Consider the following 17,234-nt stretch of genomic DNA (forward strand, 5'->3'; position numbering starts at 1 on the left):
TGATGAGTGATTATTCTGTGCCCTACACAACAGAGAATCCCTCGGCGTCTGTTTTGCTCTATTGTAACCTTTGCGAATACTCCTATGGCTATAGTTGCGTTCTCTGAAACGTTGTGATAACTCTTTGGCTTGTAATTCGAACTGATGGTCATCTGAGCAAATGCGTTTAATACGTAAAAATTGGCCAATCGGAATTCCTTGTATCAAAGTTTTTGGATGAAAGGATTCCGCATGCAAGAGGGAATTAGTAGCTGTTTTTTTGCGAAATACAGTCGTAGAAAGCTCTCCATCATCAGATGCTGAAATGAAAATGTCCAGAAATTCAATACTTCGACCAAACTTATGTGTCAAATGAATATTATATGGATTGGTATTAAGGACCTTCATTGTCTCATTCAATTCATTCAAGGAGCCCTCCCAAATAAACAATACGTCATCGATGAATCTGATCCAATTATGGATCTGCTTCATCCCTGGCATAGCATCATCAAGGAATATCTCCCGCTCCCAGAACCCCAAAAATAAATTGGCATACGAGGGGGCACAAGAGGCCCCCATCGCAGTCCCCTGTGTTTGTAAATAGATTTTTTTATTAAATGTGAAAACGTTATGTTTAAGTACAAAATCCAATAGTTGAATAAGCAATTCAACCATGGGTTTCGGAATGTTGCTCGGTCTCAGAAACCATTGGACCGCCCTAATACCATCTTCATGTCGAATAGAAGAGTAGAGCGCCTCCACATCGGCTGTTACCAATAGCATGTTATCATTCAGTTGAACCTGATTAAAATGGTTTAAGGCCGCTGTTGTATCTTTAATACATGAAGGCAGCTCCTGGACCAATGGCTTCAGAAAGTAATCCACAACATCACAGATAATTTCGCAAAGACCCTCATTACTAGAAACAATTGGTCTCCCAGGAGGATTTTGAATATCCTTGTGAATTTTAGGAATCAAGTAGAAGGTTGGCAACTTAGGTTTCATGTTCTTAAAAATATCAACCAATCTCTTAGGAATGATGTGGTGTTCAAGTGCGGTTTCCAAGATCTCAATTAGCTCCTGTTGAAACTTCACTGAGGGATTAAATGTTAACTGTCTATAACAGTTCTTGTTATTCAATAGTTTTTCAGCCTGCATTATATACATGCAATTTGGCCAAATCACTATATTACCTCCTTTATCCGCCATCTTGAACACCACATCATCCCAGGATTCCATTGTCTGCAAAGCCCTCCTCTCCTCTACTGTTAAATTAGACTGACCAAATCTTGTTCGTGGTAAAGAGGCTATATCATTGGTCACCAGCTTGGTGAAAACTTCCACTGCTGGGACCAATGATAGTGGAGGAAATTTCTTTGATATACCTACCAAATGTTTAGGGAAAAGACTCACTTCTGAAAATTGTTCTTCCATTAAAGATTGAAGATTAGCCAGTGCTTCCTGCTCTTCCCTTGAAGGAAATAACTCAAACTGGTCCGCTTTAAAATGAACTTTCTGTAAAATTCATTTTCTTGAAAAAAGATGTAAATCCTTTACTAATGTAAACGTGTCTGCATGGGATGAAATTGAAAAAGTTAATCCCCTCTGTAACACCGCAATTTGTATATCTGACAACTCATGTTGAGATAGATTAATTACCTTGAGATGATCCTCCCGTTTGGTCATATTCGTATTTTTTATTGTTTTTTTCTTTCCGTATTGTCTAGTCCTTGGGAAAAATTCTTGAGCAGGCATCTGGCTCTCACTTTCGCTCAATGAAGACATCGAATGGAGGGAAGAACTACGTGAAATGGTCCTTTTATTTGAAATTTTTCTCAGCTGCCATCTAAAAATCTTTCCTGTGGCGAAATCTAAATTGTCACGTTCAAATTTCTTAAATTTGTCTGAGCTAATTGCCTTCTCCCACTTCTCCATATCCTTCTCCAAATTCACTATAGCTTCCTGGAAATTCACTGCTGTCATTTCTGATTGCAGTTTTTTTTGTAATTCAGTAATCTCATCTTCCAGCTTGGTTAATGAAAGAGTATTTTTTTCAATTATTATATTGATAAACTCCAAAGAGCAAGAATTAGCAGCCTTAATCCACCTCTGCGTCAAATTCTCATCCTCTAAATCATATGTCGGGTGAACCTGAATCCTTAATCCCCGTGGGATGATTTTTTGGTCCCAATAATTTTGAAGAGCTGTTTTAGTCCACCATAATTTGTTTTTTTATGTAGCGCATTTTTATACTTTTTGAGAACCTCCTGATCCGATATTAAAAACAAATTTGTCGAACAATTTGCTCCTTTCTTGAAAACATCGCTTGCCTTTGCTAGCCAGGAACTTTCTCTGGCTTTAAAGTCCATTATATAACGGCACACTGTTGAAACAACAGTTGTAATCAATTACTACTACCCTAGCCGAATTATCAATAGTAATGCTCACCACAAATGAGTACAAAAATCCAAGATCACCTCCAATTGGAGTACAGATCAACACCAGAGCGTTTCAAATGGTAAAATATAATTACTTTTATTAATACAAATATCAAAACATTAAAAGACATACAAGTTTCCAAGATCAGTGCAAAAAGAGAGGGACCTGCACCTCCCATTATATGTATTTTTCTGCTGCATGGTATAGAACCTCATAGCTAATAAGCAATCAGTTGATGTATGCTCCTGGAAAGCTATACTATAAATATCTGCTGTTTACTCAAACATGCAGAGTATAATGACTACACAGCACAAGCTCATCGGTTCAGATAAACCAAAGTTATAAAATAACATCCATGGTATACCTATGTAAACTAGTTAGCATTAAAGCTACTGAGGCCATTACCTGAATCCTGGCAGCGTTAATACATATATACTACATTCATACAACATACATGCATACATACTTCATATATACTACATTCATACAATATACATACATACATAGTACATACTACATTCATACAACATACATACATACTACATACATACTTCAAATATACTACATTCATACAACATACGTACATACTACATACATACTACATATATACTACATTCATACAACATACATGCATACATACTACATATATACTACATTCATACAACACGCACATACTACATACATACTACATATATACTACATTCATACAACATACATACATACTACATACATGCTTCATATATACTACATTCATACAATATACATACATACATAGTACATACTACATTCATACAACATACATACATACTACATACATACTTCAAATATACTACATTCATACAACATACGTACATACATACATACTACATATATACTACATTCATACAACATACATGCATACATACTACATATATACTACATTCATACAACACGCACATACTACATACATACTACATATATACTACATTCATACAACATACATACATACTACATACATGCTTCATATATACTACATTCATACAATATACATACATACTACATACATACTACATTCATACAACATACATACATACTACATACATACTTCAACTATACTACATTCATACAACATACATACATACTACATACATACTTCAAATATACTACACTCATACATACATACATACTACATATATACTACATTCATACAACATACATACATACTACATACATACTTCATATATACTTCATTCATACAACATACATACATACTACTTACATACTAGATATATACTACATTCATACAACATACATACATACTACATATATACTACATACATACAACATACATACATACTACATATATACTACATTCATACAACATACATACATACATAGTACATACTACATACATACAACATACATAAAACATGCTACAGACAAGCCAGTGTCATCTGTAAAAAAATATTAAAATAACAAACAACCGATATACTCCCTGATCCGCAGAAATCCACGAGTGTCCCACAACGATCTCCAGTAGAGAACAGCAGCATCAGCTGATGCCACCGCTCTCTAGGGGCCCCAGGAATACAATGACAGGAGGTAGGTATCCTTCCGCACTGTATTCCTCTGCCACTGTAAAAAAAATAGTCCCTAGTCTCACTTTTGGCATTGCTGTGTGAGAAAGTTCCCACGCAGCTTTTGCCATAAAGTGAGACCAGTGAACTATAGTAACTTCTCAGTGATGCACTGCAGGAGATCGTCGTGGGACACTCGTGGATTTCTGCGGATCAGGGAGTATATCAGTTGTTTGTTATTTTAATATTTTTTACAGTGAGATGACACTGGCTTCTGGGATCAAAGTGACAAGTGATGGTGAGTATGTACTCTATGTTATATGTACTGTATTTCTATATGCATGTATTGTATGAATGTATGAATGTATTGTATGTAGTATGTATGTAGTATGTATGTATGAATGTAGTATATATGTAGTATGTATGTAGTATGTTGTATGAATGTAGTATATATGTAGTATGTATGTATGTTGTATGAATGTAGTATATATGTAGTATGTATGTATTATGTAGTATGTATGTATGTATGTTGTATGAATGTAGTATGTATGTAGTAGTATGTATGTTGTATGAATGTAGTATGTACAGTATGTAGTATGTATGTTGTATGAATGTAGTATATATGTAGTATGTATGTAGTATGTATGTATGTTGTATGAATGTAGTATATATGAAGTATGTATGTAGTATGTATGTATGTTGTATGAATGTTGTATATATGTTGTATGTATTTTTTTTTTTTTTACATTCAACACATTAGCCGGATGATGGGACTACTACTGTCCCATCATTGGCTAATGTTTCAATCACTGTCATTGTAGCAGGCATAGCCCGATGGGACTTGTAGTCCCATCGGGCGATGCCTGCACACACACAACCCCCGGCAGGCCCGCACAGATCCCCGGCAGCCCGCACAGACCCCCGGCAGTCTGTACAGACCCCCGGTAGCCCGCACAGACTCCCGGCAGGCCGGTACAGACCCCCCGGCAGGCCTGCACAGACCCCCCGGCAGGCCCGTACAGACCCCCGGCAGGCCCGCACAGACCCCCGGCAGGCCCGCACAGACCCCCGGCAGGCCCGTACACACCCCCGGCAGCCCGCACAGACCCTCGGCAGGCCCGCACAGACCGCGCATCATGATGCGCACAGACCGCGCATCATGATCACATCATTTCAGCAGCCAATCACAGCCACAACACTGGCTCATTGCATTATGGGAACTTCCAATTCTGGTATTCGATATTGTAAAAATATCGGTACTCGGTATCGGAATTCCGATACAGCGAATATCGATACCCGATATTTGCAGTATCGGAATGCTCAACACTAGCCATTACATAAAAAGTTTGCTGTGTCTCCCAACCCAGCCTCAAGAGCATTAAGCATATTCTAAGACATGGGCCATTACATAAGGGGAGATGGACAGGGCCATGCAAAAGTGTTGGAATTTGTTTGGTGCAACAACTCCATTCCTGTCTATGAGTGTTCAGTTGCTGGATTTGTATGCTGTTTATAAAGTTAAAAAAAAAACTCCCAGAAGCTCACACAGGGATAGCATGTGACTGTATTTCCTGATTTTCCTGTGTCTGTGTATGAGAGAAGCAGCCTGCTGTAGATGCTGCACAGATAAAGACACACAAATGATTTATTCCTGATCTATTAAGCTTATCATACATTGTTCCTGCTTGTTCCTGAATAAAGAAGCTCTGTTGTCACACGCTTGGAGAGCATCCTGAATAATCCGCTGCCAACAAAAAGCATCAACCCAGCGGAACGACCAGTATCTATTTCATTGTATAAGCAGGAACTGTAGGAGCACGTCACAGCCCTACATTATGACCTCCATCGGGCTACTGGCGTGTATGATTCTGAGCAAACTGTCAGAAACACACTCATGAGAGCATCTTGTAGTGGGATCTATGTTCATAACCCACCACTTTGCAGTTCAATTTAGTGTTTGCCAGAGTATGCCATAATTGACAAGTCTTCCACTATTGGCACATTAGCCTCACAGATAACAGGTACACATCGTTATGAAAGCGATTAGCAATAGAGTGGTGAACACTATGCTGCCTGCAACTTTATCCAGAACGACCCATTTGACAATGTGTCAGTGATGGTCTGTGGAAGTAGATTTTTGAAGAATTGTACGGTAATAGCAGTTGGCATTAAAGGAAATTGCAATGGCGCTATAAGATACCAGGATGAAATCCTCAGATCTATTGTTAGACCATCCTCTAGTACATTGTGAGGATTTTTAATTACAGAGATCAGTCACCGGCAGCCACTTTTGACACTGATGGGATTACCACTACTTGATTAGATGAAAGCCCTAGAGGTAGGACATGTATCTTTATATCATTTAAGACTTTACTTACACATTGCTTTCTCCATTAAATCTTGGGAAGTTGCAAAATGAGCTGAGAAAGCAGCTCAACCTCTTTTTTGTGGAAGCTGATATATATTATATCTTTAATACGCAAGTTATATGTTGTTTTGTCACTGAACCTAGGCTATAAACTTTTTGGTATGCAGATTTTAGGACAACAACCTTTGTCGCACAAATAAAACCAGCATAGCAAAATTATAAAAAATATTTTATAGCTCCCATATCCAAGTGTTTCTTTTTTTAGGTGGGCCACTATCATGGTGTTAAAATGTCACAGAATACCACTAAGAAGAAAAGACAAAAAAAACAAGCCATGTATGCAGGGTTCACCTAAAATGAACTGGTATTTTATTTTGGTACTATAGGAAACTGAAAAAATGCAAAAAAACATTTAAAAGTCATAAAATGACATAGGTATTGTACAAATAGCTCACAATAGAGCCACAGCCCTCAATCAAGTGACATCACATGAACAGTTAGTACAAATTCAATTATACAGACATGCAACAATATCAATTTAAGCATCTATGGTCAGCACTCCAAGGAAAAAACCCTAAAAATTATTGATGTCAACTATAATAAAAAAGACAATTCCTGCTGTGAGTATACAATGATGCAGTGAGGTCTTCAAAAGGGTAAAAAACGCACCAGGATGGAGAGATACTTCAACCTTATCATAGCCCAACCAGTAGTTAAACAATGTAATAAATATGCATCTTTAAAAATGACAAAAATGTCACATAAACAAGTGCACAGTAGGTGCAAGTAATCAGACACAATGAGGGTATTGAAAAACATACACAGCAATAAGTGAAGCGCTTGTGAGCACACACTCCAATAGTGTGGTGCAGACAGATGGAAGGAAATGTAGGGATAAGAAATATGGTGCATTAAAGGAAGGATACTCTACAAGACAATAGTGGACACATAGTCCTGCCTGAATAGAAAAGTCAAATATAGAGGGCTGAGAAGGTGTCCACTTATGTCTTGTGAGGTATACTTCCTTTAATGCCCCTTATTTCTAAGGAGACATTCAAAGAGGCCAGGTTGGGCCCCTCTGGTCACCTGGCCCCCGTGGAGACACTCAGAGAAGCCAGACTGTGACCCTCCAGTCCCCTGGCCGCATGCCTCATCGGACTGTCATCTTCCTAAGCTTGTTATTACCTCCTCTCTGGGGTAGTCCTCCAAAATCGGTGTGCCACAGTTGGGGGTAGTTGGTCGTGGTAGCCACGAAGTCAAAGCTGCACTAATCCCGGTGAGTGAGCTGAAGGATGAGACTGTAATTTTCCACCATTTTGGATATTTTACTGGGACTGTTCTATATGTTAGTGTCTTTTAGTGGTTCAATAAAATATTGATTACCCTCACCCTGTGTTGTCTGAGTAGTGGTCTGTCCATGGAAAAGGAGAGCGAGTGTTCAATGGGATAAGCCCTGGACCATGTGGTCTTGGGCTAGCGGACAAGAGCACCCACTGATCTTCGTATCTCCACAGTCGGCAATTGCAAAGGGAGCTGCCAGCAGCAGATTTTGATGATCTCTGTGCTCAAGTGTATTCAGTGTGGCAGAACATTCATCAGACAACTCTTAATAACCTCACTGATGCTAGACAAGGTATATAAGTGCATGTGTATCTGCACATGGCACTTATACTTGATACTGAATAAATGTAGATGCTTTGAAAATGTTCTTTACAGTTTTTCATTATTTGCATATAATTAACATGACTCTCAATCCTGTAATTTCCATAATTTCACACCTTACCTTTTTTGGTGCAGCAATTTCAATGTTGAGGAGTGTAAAAATAATACTGTTTATACATTTATTTATCTTAGCATAAGAAAAAAGATAGATTGTTTAATATAAGTAAGCAATTTATGCAACAATGTTTTATGCAAAATCAGTTTGCTCTTACAGGCTGTGTCCACTTTTGCAAAATGTAGTTAATAAAAAAACAAATGAAAAAACAAAGCAGATCATGCAGAAGTCTTGAATTAGCTTCTACTCAAACTACTTTAAAAGCAGAAAATATGGCGGCAGACCAGGAAGAGAGGATGGAGATGAAATGAAGCAAAAAATATAAAGATTACAGTGTTAAAAATAAACATATTTTGATGAATGTGTCTAAAAACATGAAAAAAATTTCTGCTATATAAATAAGTAAAACATCTAAGTAAGAAGTGTTTAATTTGGAGTAGGGCGACTTAGAGACCAGTCAATGCTCCCTGGGAAAGAGGTACAAGAATATCCTCTTCAAAGAAGATAATAGTAGTGTCCCTAGTGCTACAAATTTTAGGTAGCAATCTTAGAAGTCAAAAGGACCCTTTAATCAGTTTTTCCACATGACTGTAGACCAGGGCTGGACTGGCCGTCTGCCAATTATGGCAAATTCCAGATGGGCTAGCCCGGCTGTGGGCCACATTAATTGTGACTCTGGCAATGGTATTGGCACTCATGAAACTCTGGTACTGATAAAAGCTGTAGCGGAACACAGCCTCTGCTCCGTGCTCCATCACTTGCAATTGGCTCCATGATACTTTCAGCCCGCTGCCTGATGGGATTCAGGCTATGAGGGGACCATCATACAGTATTGGGGCAGCAAGATGGAACATCTTATTATATGGAGCTGTGGGGGTCATCATATTATATCCATCATATAGTATTGGGACTGCGAGAAGGACCATCAAATTATAGGGAAGGTTGTGGGGGGACAGTCATACTGTTTCAGGACTGTGAGGGGACCATCAAATTGTATGGAAGGTTATGGGGGGGACAATCATACAGTATTGGAGTTGTGGGTGACCATGATATTATTTGGTGGATTGTGGGTTGACCACCACACTGTATAGGAGCAGTGGGGGGACCATCATACTGTAATGAAGTTGTGGGAAACCATAACACTTTGTTTGACGAGCATCATACTGTGTGGGACAATGTGGAGGAGCCATAATTCTGTGTAGGGGGCTTTGGAGACCATCATAACGTGTAGGGAACTGTAGTGGACCCATCATACTTTGTGGAGGGCTGTAAAGAACATCACGCTGTGGGGGGTCAATCATACTTTGTGAGGATCATCATACTATGTGGTGAGCTGTGGAAGGACCATCATAATATATGTGGTGTTCCATCATACTTTATTGGGACTGTGTGAGAACCATCATACTGTGTGGGGGGCTGTGGATACCATCAAACTGTGTGAGGTGCTATAGTGAAAATTATACTGTGTGGTTATCAGTAGTGGCAATCATAATTTGGCGGGGCTGTGTTGACTATCATAATGAGTGGGAGCTGGTGTGACCATCTTATTGTGTGAGGTTTGTGGGGCCATCATGCTGTGTATGTGGAAGAATGTTGGAATATCATTCTGTTTGGGGGAATTTTTAGGGGGCATCATACTCTATTGGTATGGAAAGGGTATCATAGAGGGTGAGAATTCTAAGGGGCTTCAGTAGGGGTGAAATAACTGTAAGTCTGCGAACACATATCTCTTTCCATGTCTTAAAAGTTTGGAGGTATGTGACTGTGGCTATGTGCTGTTATAGGACTTTTGCAAAGGGGTCATGTATGTAAACCCATGCTCAAGGGCTATATTATAAGGAGACAGAGAAGGAGAGAGAGATTTTTTCTTAAGGAGGCACAACGAGGAATCATTATCAAGAGGGCACTGGAGGCATTATTATAATGCACCTGGGAGTTTATATTATTATAAGGAGGGTCGTGGTCATTATTATAATATGTCAAGGAGGATTATTATATCATTATAAGGAGGCACAGTGGGACATTATTGCTATCGGATGCTGTATGACTGTAAGGAGACACAGAGGGAACATTATTACTGTGTAGGAGCACAGATGGGGCACTGTTATTGTGTAGGGCACAAAATGAGGGTACTATCATGGAGGGGCATTAATAATGTCTAGGATACTGGTTATAGTGCTGAATGGTTTGTGCACAGGTGGTGGAATGTGAGGAGGGGGCTGGAAAAGCAGGAAGCCACAGATTTTGACGTGTTACATTTTGCAGGAACAAGTTATGGATGGGAGAAGAGGTCATAGAGGTCTGGGCCATATGCAAAAGAAAAAAAAAAGGGAATGACAACAATCAGCAAGAACGTCTCTGGTGACAACCTGCACATTATACACATATACGGCCTGCAATCACTGGTTTATGACTGATATTGCCATTATATGGTCACTATATGGTGGTAATATCTGTCCTAGTACAGGGGTTTTAGTTCAAGAAGAACTCCTAATTTTTTTTATTAAATATGTGTATGGTGTGTAGTGTGAGTATATTAACCCCTTTCCTACAATGGATGTAATATTCCGTCCATGTGACCTGGAACCTAATTCCCATGGACGGAATATTACGTCTAGCGCGATCAGCTGCGCTCACAGGGGGAGCGCAGCTGATCGCGGCCTGGTGTCAGCTGATTATCACAGATGACACCCGGCACAATGTGTCAGGGGCGGTCACGAACCGCCCCCGACACGTTAACCCCTTTCACACCGCGATCAAACACGATCGCGGTGTACCGGGAGTTAAAGGGAAGCATCGGCAGAGAGGGGGCTCCCTCCGCGCTTCCCTGAGCCCCCCACAGCAGCGCAATGTGCAGCGCTGCTGCGGGGGTCTCCTTCCCTGCAGGTCCCCGGATCCAAGATGACGACGGGGACCTTCGGGGGCCTGCAGGGAGCTGGCTTCCTTGGTGCCTGCAAAGCGCAGGCAAGAGGAAGTCTGCTTCAATGCCTGTGACAGATCGCTGATCTGTCACAGTGATCTGTGATGTGACAGATCAGCGATCTGTCACAGGACAGTGATGTCCCCCCTGGGAACACCTAATAAAGTAAAAAAAAAGCGTAAAACTAATTTTTAAAAAATCGCTAAATAAAAAAATATTCCCTAATAAATTCATTTTTTGGAAATAAAAAAAACCCAAAACAATAAAAGTACACATATTTGGTATTGCCACGTCCGTAACGACCTGCCCTATAAAACTGTACCATTAGTTAACCGATTTAGCAAACCCCTTAAAAAATAAATATAAAAACGTAGCAAAAAATAATGCTTTATTATCATACCGCCGAACAACAAGTGCAATAACACGCAATCAAAAAGACGCATATAAATATCCATGGTACCGCTGAAAACGTCATCATGTCCTGCAAAAAACGAGCCACCATACAGCATCATCAGTGAAAAAACAAAAAAAGTTATCGCTCGCAGAATAAAGCGATGAAAAAATAATTACTTTTTATATAAAATTGTTTTTACTGCATAAAAGCGCCAAAACATAAAAAAATGACATAAATGAGGTATCGCTGTAACCGTACTGACCCGGAGAATAAAACCGCTTTATCAATTTTACCGCATGCGGAACGGTGTAAACGCACCACCCAAAAGAAATTCATGAAACGCTGTTTTTTTGTTCATTCTGCGTCCCAAAATTCGGAATAAAAAGCGATAAAAAAAAGTCACGTGCCCGAACATGATACCAATAAAAACGTCAACTCGTTCCGCAAAAAATAAGACCTCACATGACTCAGTGGATCAAAATATGGAAAAATTATAGCTCTCAATATGTGGTGATGCAAAAACTATTTTTACAATAAAAAGCGTCTTTTAGCGTGTGACAGCTGCCAAATATAAAAACCCGTCATAAATAGTAAATCAAACCCCCCGTTATCACCCCCTTAGTTGGGGAAAAATAATAAAATTAAAAAAATGTATTTATTTCCATTTTTCCATTAGGGTTAGGGCTAGGGCTAAGGTTAGGGCTAGGGTTAGGGCTGAGATTAGGGTTAGGGGTGTGCTGGAGTTAGAATTGTGGGGTTTCCACTGTTTGGGCACATCAGGTGCTCTCTAAAAGCAACATGGCGTCTGATCTCAATTCCAGCCAATTCTGCGTTGAAAAAGTCAAATGGTGCTCCTTCCCTTCCAAGCTCTGCCATGAGCCCAAACAGTGTTTACCCCCACATATGGGGTATCAGCCTACTCATGACAAATTGCAAAACAACTTTTGGGGTCCTATTTCTCCTGTTGCCCTTAGGAAAATAAAAAATTGGGGGCAAAAATATCATTTTTGTGGAAAAAAAATATGATTTTTTTATTTTCACGCCTGGGCGTTATGAACTTCTGTGAAGCACTTGGGGGTTCAAAGTGCTCACCACACATCTAGATAAGTTCCGTGGGGGGGTCTAGTTTCCAAAATGGGGTCACTTAGTATCATTGAATCGTAGAGTTGGAAGGGACCTCCTGGGCCATCTGGTCCAACCCCCTGCTCAAAGCAGGATTTGCTAAATCATCCCAGTCAGATGTCTGTCCAGCTTCTGTTTGAAGACTTCCATTGAAGGATAACTCACCACTTCTCATGGCAGCTTGTTCCACTCATTGATTACTCTAACTGTCAAAAAGTTTTTTCTAATATCTAATCTGTGTCTCCTCCCATTCAGTTTCATCCCATTGCTTCTAGTCTTTCCTTCTGCAAATGAGAATAAAGTTGATCCTTCTACAACGTGACAGCCCTTGAGATATTTGTAGACAGCTATTAAGTCTCCTCTCAGTCTTCTCTTTTGCAAAATAAAAAATCCCAAATCCTGCAACCTTTCCTCATAAGACAGGGTTTGCAGACGGGTCACCATTCTTGTTGCTCTTTTCTGAACTTGCTCCAGTTTGTTGATGTCTTTTTTAAAATGTGGTGCCCAAAACTGGACACAATATTCCAGATGAGGTCTGACCAAAGAGGAGTAGAGGGAAATAATGACTTCACGTGATCTAGACTGTATGCTTCTGTTAATACATCCTAGAATTGCATTTGCCTTTTTTGCTGCTGCATCACACTGTTGACTCATTCAGTCTGTGATCTATTAGTATGCCCAAGTCTTGTGAGGAGTTTCAATAGTTTAGGCACATCAGAGGCTCTCCAAACGCACATGACACCCGCAGACCATTCCATCAAAGTCTGCAATGCAAAACGTCACTACTTCCCTTCCGAGCCCCGACGTGTGTCCATACAGTAGTTTTCTCCCACATATGGGGTATCAGTGTACTCAGGACAAATTGGACAACAACTTTTGGGGTCCATTTTCTTCGGGTACCCTTGGGAAAATTAAAAAATTGGGGACTAAATGATCTTGTTTGTGGAAAAAATATGATTTTTTTATTTTCACGCCCGGGCATTATAAACTTATGCGAAGCCCTTGGGGGTTCAAAGTGCTCACCACACATCTAGATAAGTTCCTTAGGGGGTATAGTTTCCAAAATGGTGTCATTTGTGGGGGGTTTCCGCTGTTTAGGTACATCAGGGGCTCTCCAAAGGCAACATGACACCCGCAGACCATTCCTTCAAAGTCTGCAATCCAAAACGTCACTACTTCCCTTACGAGCCCCGACGTGTGCCCATACAGTAGTTTTATCCCACATATGGGGTGTCAGCGTACTCAGGACAAATTGGACAACAACTTTTGGGGTCCATTTTCTTCTGGTACCCTTGGGAAAATTAAAAAAATTGGGGAGTAAATGATCTTTTTTGTGGAAAAAATACGATTTTTTATTTTCACGCATTATAAACTTATGTGAAGCCCTTGGGGGTTCAAAGTGCTCACCACACATCTAGATAAGTTCCTTAGGGGGTCTAGTTTCAAATGGGGTCACTTGTGGGGGGATTCCACTGTTTAGATACATCAGGGGCTTTCCAAACGCGACATGGTGTCCGATCTCAATTCCAGTCAAAACGTCAAATGGCGCTGCTTCCCTTCCGAGCTCTGCCATGCGCCCAAATAGTGGTCTACCCCCACATATGGGGTATCAGCATACTCAGGACAAATTGCACAATAAGTTTTAGGGTCCTGTTACCCTTGGGAAAGTAAAAATTGGGGTGAAAAGATCATTTTCGTGGAAAAAATGATTTTTTTAATTGTACCTCTGTACGTTATAAACTTCTGTGAAGCCCTTGTGGGTTCAGAGTTCTCACCACAAATCTTGATAAGTTCCTTGGGGGGGTCTAGTTTCCAAAATGGGGTCACTTGTGGGGGGTTTCCACTGTTTAGGTACATCAGGGGCTCTCCAAACGTGACATGACATCCGATCTGAATTCCAGCCAATTTTGCATTGAAAAAGTCAAACGACGCTCCTTCCCTTCTGAGCTCTGTCATGCGCCGAAACAGTGGTTCCCCCCACATATCAGGTATCAGCATACTCAGGACAATTTGCACAATAATTTTTCCAGTCCAATTTCTCCTTTTACCCTAGGTAAAATAAAAAAAATTGAACCTGAAGTATTTTTTTTGTGAAAAAAAGTTAAATGTTCATTTTTTTTTTTTAAATATTCAAAAAATTCTTGTGAAGCACCTGAAGGGTTAATAAACTTCTTGAATGTGGTTTTGAGCACCTTGAGGGGTGTAGTTTTTAGAATGGTATCACTTTTGGGTATTTTCTATCATATAGACCCCTCAAAGTCGCTTCAAATGTGATGTGGTCCGTAAAAATAAAATGGTTTTGCAAAAATGAGAAATTGCTGGTCAAATTTTAACCCTTATAACTTCCTAACAAAAAAAAACTTTGGTTCCAAAATTGTGCTGATGTAAAGTAAACATGTGGGAAATGTTACTTATTAAGTTTTTTGTGTGCCGTATCTCTGTGATTTAAGGGAATAAAAATTCAAATTTGGAAAATTGCAAAATTTTCAAAATTTTCTCCAAATTTCCGCTTTTTTCACAAATAAACGCAAGTTATATGAATGAAATTTTACCACTAACATGAAGTACAATATGTCACGAGAAAACAATGTCAGAATTACCGGGATCCATGGAAGCGTTCCAGAGTTATTACCTCATAAAGGGACAGTGGTTAGAATTGTAAAAATTGGCCTGGGAGTTAACATGCAAACCACCCTTGGTAGTAAAGGGGTTAATATAGTCACGATTAGTCGGAATTACGGTAACGTCACTGAGAAGCAGAGAAGAAAGGCGCTGGGTCTTGGAAAAGACGGCGGTAGGCAAGTATATTAATACATTCACACTACACTATATACGTACTGTATATACACACATTTAATAAAAAATATAGATGGGATTGCTTCGTTAATAATCAGCATGGCTGTATTATCACTACTGTATATGCTAGTGTTATATGTCTGCTTTTTATTGTTATTATTACTATTATTGTTATATCTTATATAGTGGGATTTTTGTAAATATGAATAGTAGTAAATCTTGACAAGAACCCTGTAAGAGCTGTCTGTAAAAGGATATCTTTTTCCATTGGAGAATATTATTGGTTTGGCTTTATATCCTAAATTACATGGCAAGACCTTTTAAGGGCTGAGATTAAATATATCATTCATAAGTAGTTTTCTATTGCTAAAATGAGTTATTTACAGTTAGGTCCATATATATTTGGACAGAGACTACATTTTTCTAATTTTGGTTCTAGACATTACCACAATGAATTTTAAACAAAACAATTCAGATGCAGTTGAAGTTCAGACTTTCAGCTTTCATTTGAGGGTATCCACATTAAAATTGGATGAAGGGTTTAGGAGTTTCAGCTCCTTAACATGTGCCACCCTGTTTTTAAAGGGACCAAAAGTAATTGGACAATTGACTCCAAGGCTATTTCATGGACAGGTGTGGGCAGTCCCTTCGTTATGTCATTCTCAAGCAGATAAAAGGCCTGGAGTTGATTTGAGGTGTGGTGCTTGCATTTGGAAGGTTTTGCTGTGAAGGAAGTAGCGGTCAAAGGAGCTCTCCATGCAGGTGAAACAAGTCATCCTTAAGTTGCAAAAACAGAAAAAACCCATCCGGGAAATTGCTACAACATTAGGAGTGGCAAAATCTAAAGTTTGGTACATCCTGAGAAAGAAAGAAAGCACTGGTGAACTCATCAATGCAAAAAGACCTGGGCGCCCGCGGAAGACAACAGTGGTGGATGATCGCAGAATAGTCTCCATGGTGAAGGGAAACCCCTTCACAACAGCCAACCAAGTGAACAACGCTCTCCAGGAGGTAGGCGTATCAATATCCAAATCTACCATAAAGAGAAGACGGCATGAAAGTAAATACAGAGGGTTCACTGCACGGTGCAAGCCACTCATAAGCATCAAAAATAAGAAGGCTAGACTGGACTTTGCTAAAAAAAACATCTAAAAAAGCCAGCACAGTTCTGGAAGAACATTCTTTGGACAGATGAAACCAAGATCAACCTCTACCAGAATGATGGAAAGAAAAAAGTATGGCAAAGGCGTGGTACAGCTCATGATCCAAAGCATACCACATCATCTGTAAAACACGGCGAAGCTAGTGTGATGGCTTGGGCATGCATGGCTGCCGGTGGCACTGGGTCACTAGTGTTTATTGATGATGTGACACAGGACAGAAGCAGCCGAATTAATTCTGAGGTATTCAGAGCCATACTGTGTGCTCAGATCCAGCCAAATGCAGCCAAACTGATTGGTCGTCATTTCATACTACAGATGGACAATGACCCAAAACATAAAGCCAAAGCAAAACAGGAGTTTATTAAAGCAAAGAAGTGGAATATTCTTGAATGGCCAAGTCAGTCACCTGATCTCAACCCAATTGAGCATGCATTTCACTTGTTAAAGACTAAACTTCAGACAGAAAGGCCCACAAACAAACAGCAACTGAAAACCACCGCACTGAAGGCCTGGCAGAGCATCAAAAAGGAGGAAACACAGCGGACTGGTGATGTCCATGAGTTCAAGACTTCAGGCAGTCATTGTCAACAAAGGGTTTTCAACCAAGTACTAGAAATTAACATTTTATTTACAATTATTTAATCTGTCCAATTACTTTTGGTCCCTTTAAAAACAGGGTGGCACATGTTAAGGAGCTGAAACTTCTAAACCCTTCATCCA

This window comes from Dendrobates tinctorius, unplaced genomic scaffold (assembly GCF_039654945.1).
Source record: "Dendrobates tinctorius isolate UK_male_01 unplaced genomic scaffold, ASM3965494v1 ptg000211l, whole genome shotgun sequence".
Lineage (NCBI taxonomy): Eukaryota > Metazoa > Chordata > Amphibia > Anura > Dendrobatidae > Dendrobates > Dendrobates tinctorius.